This window comes from Salminus brasiliensis, chromosome 1 (assembly GCF_030463535.1).
Source record: "Salminus brasiliensis chromosome 1, fSalBra1.hap2, whole genome shotgun sequence".
Taxonomy (NCBI): domain Eukaryota; kingdom Metazoa; phylum Chordata; class Actinopteri; order Characiformes; family Bryconidae; genus Salminus; species Salminus brasiliensis.
In genome coordinates, this window is record NC_132878.1 from 24,304,925 (window position 1) to 24,309,924 (window position 5,000).

General features: G+C 41.2%; 3 non-coding genes across 3 annotated transcripts; all 3 read right to left on the minus strand.

Annotated features, from left to right (window-relative positions):
* Positions 1–1,572: 1,572 nt before the first annotated feature.
* trnat-agu (transfer RNA threonine (anticodon AGU)) lies at positions 1,573–1,646 on the minus strand. Its single transcript has one exon. It is a non-coding gene; the product is annotated as a tRNA-Thr (tRNA).
* A 1,564-nt stretch (positions 1,647–3,210) lies between these two features.
* trnat-agu (transfer RNA threonine (anticodon AGU)) lies at positions 3,211–3,284 on the minus strand. Its single transcript has one exon. It is a non-coding gene; the product is annotated as a tRNA-Thr (tRNA).
* A 1,554-nt stretch (positions 3,285–4,838) lies between these two features.
* trnat-agu (transfer RNA threonine (anticodon AGU)) lies at positions 4,839–4,912 on the minus strand. The gene has a single exon. It is a non-coding gene; the product is annotated as a tRNA-Thr (tRNA).
* Between the last annotated feature and the right edge of the window lie 88 nt (positions 4,913–5,000).

The following is a 5,000-nucleotide window of genomic DNA, read 5'->3' on the forward strand; positions in this document are numbered from 1 at the left end:
CAACTAAGCCACGGCGCCAGACATGCACTGTCACTGGAGCTCTGTGTAAGAGGATCACAGCTCTAATATTTTACTTGGCTTTATTTGAGTGTGTTTAACCAGAAAAGCAGTTAAATGTACACTTCTGCTTTTTCCCCTCAAACATTCAAACATTTTATTTATTATTATTTATTTACAGTGTTTAGCATTATTGTCTCTTTGGCTCCCATTTTTATAATAATAATATAAATAACCTTATGCTATTTTATAAAAGGTGCACTCTGGCATACTGACTATGATGAAATGTTGTCTCATTAGGTCTACCACTATACACTATTACCAACCCCAGACGCTCCAGTTGCAGCTACTAAGCAGCTTATTAAGTGAAGCCATGGACTTCTGAAGTCATGAGTCCTGCAATCAGCTTCACGTCCTTATTGAGAACTAGACCTACTACTAGTGCTGACTGTACTCTATAACAGTGCACTCTAAGCATTAAAGGGGCTGGAAATAGTACTAAGTAGTTAAAATGGTTATTTTACTCATAAGCGTAGTGGAACCTATGAAGATCCATCAACAAAAGCTTTTCTACAGATCTGAGGAACCCCTTTATCCAGGCACAGAAGCATCTGTTAAAGCAGCCTAAGGGTTATTCACACATGAACTATGTTGGTAATGTACTGGGAAACTGTAATGGGTCTTATGCAGGGAAATGACCAGGATTTGTGCTCACGTTTAACCACGACGAGCATTAACTAACAACAGCGGGTTCTCACAAACACACGCTGGCTCACTCCATTACAGACACACATGGTGAGAGTAGTGATGGCTGTAATCCCTCTAGAAATCACATTTATTGTGATGGGTGTATGACCCCTAGATTACTGTACTTATTGTATATCTGCTTTCTTTCTTTTTCAGACGTTGTGTGTTGTGTAATGTCGCTGAATGAACCTGGAGCAGCGTTATTTCACTTCACTGAGTTTTTTATTTCTTTACTTCTTTACGGAGGAAAGGACAGTGAAGCCTCTTGAACTTAACTTTTTTGTTGTTGCTGCTAGAAAGGGGTTTTTCTCATCCACTGCAAAAAACACTGCAACTCTGGTGGGACTCGAACCCACAACCTTTGAATGGCCTCCATCCTGAGCCTAGAAGTCTAATGCGCTATCCATTGCGCCACAGAGGCGGTAGGAGTGAATGGCGCATTCATGTTTCTGGGACTGAGCATGATCTCGGAACAGCCAAATTACATGGGAAGAGAGAGAGGACTGCTGAGGTTGAATCCAAGATTTGCCTGTTTATTATACAGGAACTTCAGCCAAACAAACATTAACTCCTCATAAACTCCTCGTCCTCGTTTTTCTCTACTTGTACTTTTCCGCCTAGAAATCTTACTGAACAATTTTAATACTTAGAAATAGACTCATGAGGGCACACCAATAGTGAGTGTGTGAGCCTGTCTTTATCTGTGGGAAAAGGAAGAGCGTTTTTAACATCACCTCTGTGGTGAACCAAATATATTTCAGACCGGTGTCATTAATAGCACTACACGCAGGCCAGTTTACTTTCTCTCCTGAAACACAGACCAACATAAGGCACCGCTGGGATTCGAACCCAGGATCTCCTGTTTACTAGACAGGCGCTTTAACCAACTAAGCCACGGCGCCAGACATGCACTGTCACTGGAGCTCTGTGTAAGAGGATCACAGCTATAATATTTTACTTGGCTTCATTTGAGTGTGTTTAACCTGAAAAGCAGTTAAATGTACACTTCTGCTTTTTCCCCTCAAACATTCAAACATTTTATTTATTATTATTTATTTACAGTGTTTAGCATTATTGTCTCTTTAACTCCCTTTTTTATAATAATAATATAAATAACCTTATGCTATTTTATAAAAGGTGCACTCTGGCATACTGACTATGATGAAATGTTGTCTCATTAGGTCGACCACTATACACTATTACCAACCCCAGACGCTCCAGTTGCAGCTACTAAGCAGCTTATTAAGTGAAGCCATGGACTTCTGAAGTCATGAGTCCTGCAATCAGCTTCACGTCCTTATTGAGAACTAGACCTACTACTAGTGCTGACTGTACTCTATAACAGTGCACTCTAAGCATTAAAGGGGCTGGAAATAGTACTAAGTAGTTAAAATGTTTATTTTACTCATAAGCGTAGTGGAACCTATGAAGATCCATCAACAAAAGCTTTTCTACAGATCTGAGGAACCCCTTTATCCAGGCACAGAAGCATCTGTTAAAGCAGCCTAAGGGTTATTCACACATGAACTATGTTGGTAATGTACTGGGAAACTGTAATGGGTCTTATGCAGGGAAATGACCAGGATTTGTGCTCACGTTTAACCACGACGAGCATTAACTAACAACAGCGGGTTCTCACAAACACACGCTGGCTCACTCCATTACAGACACACATGGTGAGAGTAGTGATGGCTGTAATCCCTCTAGAAATCACATTTATTGTGATGGGTGTATGACCCCTAGATTACTGTACTTATTGTATATCTGCTTTCTTTCTTTTTTAGACGTTGTGTGTTGTGTAATGTCGCTGAATGAACCTGGAGCAGCGTTATTTCACTTCACTGAGTTCTTTATTTCTTTACTTCTTTACGGTGGAAAGGACAGTGAAGCCTCTTGAACTTAACTTTTTTGTTGTTGCTGCTAGAAAGGGGTTTTTCTCATCCACTGCCAAAAACACTGCGACTCTGGTGGGACTCTGGTGGGACTCGAACCCACAACCTTTGAATGGCCTCAACCCTGAGCCTAGAAGTCCAATGCGCTATCCATTGCTCCACAGAGCCAGTAGGAGCGAAGAGCGCATTCATGTTTCTGGGACTGAGCATGATCTCGGAACAGCCAAATTACATGGGAAGAGAGAGAGGACTGCTGAGGTTGAATCCAAGATTTGCCTGTTTATTATACAGGAACTTCAGCCAAACAAACATTAACTCCTCATAAACTCCTCGTCCTCGTTTTTCTCTACTTGTACTTTTCCGCCTAGAAATCTTACTGAACAATTTTAATACTTAGAAATAGACTCATGAGGGCACACCAATAGTGAGTGTGTGAGCCTGTCTTTATCTGTGGGAAAGGAAGAGCGTTTTTAACATCACCTCTGTGGTTAACCAAATATATTTCAGCCAGGTGTCATTAATAGCACTACACGCAGGCCAGTTTACTTTCTCTCCTGAAACACAGACCAACATAAGGCACCGCTGGGATTCGAACCCAGGATCTCCTGTTTACTAGACAGGCACTTTAACCAACTAAGCCACGGCGCCAGACATGCACTTCCACTGGAGCTCTGTGTAAGAGGATCACAGCTCTAATATTTTACTTGGCTTCATATGAGTGTGTTTAACCAGAAAAGCAGTTAAATGTACACTTCTGCTTTTTCCCCTCAAACATTCAAACATTTTATTTATTAATATTTATTTACAGTGTTTAGCATTATTGTCTCTTTGGCTCCCATTTTTATAATAATAATATAAATAACCTTATGCTATTTTATAAAAGGTGCACTCTGGCATACTGACTATGATGAAATGTTGTCTCATTAGGTCTACCACTATACACTATTACCAACCCCAGACGCTCCAGTTGCAGCTACTAAGCAGCTTATTAAGTGAAGCCATGGACTTCTGAAGTCATGAGTCCTGCAATCAGCTTCACGTCCTTATTGAGAACTAGACCTACTACTAGTGCTGACTGTACTCTATAACAGTGCACTCTAAGCATTAAAGGGGCTGGAAATAGTACTAAGTAGTTAAAATGGTTATTTTACTCATAAGCGTAGTGGAACCTATGAAGATCCATCAACAAAAGCTTTTCTACAGATCTGAGGAACCCCTTTATCCAGGCACAGAAGCATCTGTTAAAGCAGCCTAAGGGTTATTCACACATGAACTATGTTGGTAATGTACTGGGAAACTGTAATGGGTCTTATGCAGGGAAATGACCAGGATTTGTGCTCACGTTTAACCACGACGAGCATTAACTAACAACAGCGGGTTCTCACAAACACACGCTGGCTCACTCCATTACAGACACACATGGTGAGAGTAGTGATGGCTGTAATCCCTCTAGAAATCACATTTATTGTGATGGGTGTATGACCCCTAGATTACTGTACTTATTGTATATCTGCTTTCTTTCTTTTTCAGACGTTGTGTGTTGTGTAATGTCGCTGAATGAACCTGGAGCAGCGTTATTTCACTTCACTGAGTTCTTTATTTCTTTACTTCTTTACGGAGGAAAGGACAGTGAAGCCTCTTGAACTTAACTTTTTTGTTGTTGCTGCTAGAAAGGGGTTTTTCTCATCCACTGCAAAAAACACTGCAACTCTGGTGGGACTCGAACCCACAACCTTTGAATGGCCTTCATCCTGAGCCTAGAAGTCTAATGCGCTATCCATTGCGCCACAGAGGCGGTAGGAGTGAATGGCGCATTCATGTTTCTGGGACTGAGCATGATCTCGGAACAGCCAAATTACATGGGAAGAGAGAGAGGACTGCTGAGGTTGAATCCAAGATTTGCCTGTTTATTATACAGGAACTTCAGCCAAACAAACATTAACTCCTCATAAACTCCTCGTCCTCGTTTTTCTCTACTTGTACTTTTCCGCCTAGAAATCTTACTGAACAATTTTAATACTTAGAAATAGACTCATGAGGGCACACCAATAGTGAGTGTGTGAGCCTGTCTTTATCTGTGGGAAAAGGAAGAGCGTTTTTAACATCACCTCTGTGGTGAACCAAATATATTTCAGACCGGTGTCATTAATAGCACTACACGCAGGCCAGTTTACTTTCTCTCCTGAAACACAGACCAACATAAGGCACCGCTGGGATTCGAACCCAGGATCTCCTGTTTACTAGACAGGCGCTTTAACCAACTAAGCCACGGCGCCAGACATGCACTGTTACTGGAGCTCTGTGTAAGAGGATCACAGCTATAATATTTTACTTGGCTTCATTTGAGTGTGTTTAACCAGAAAA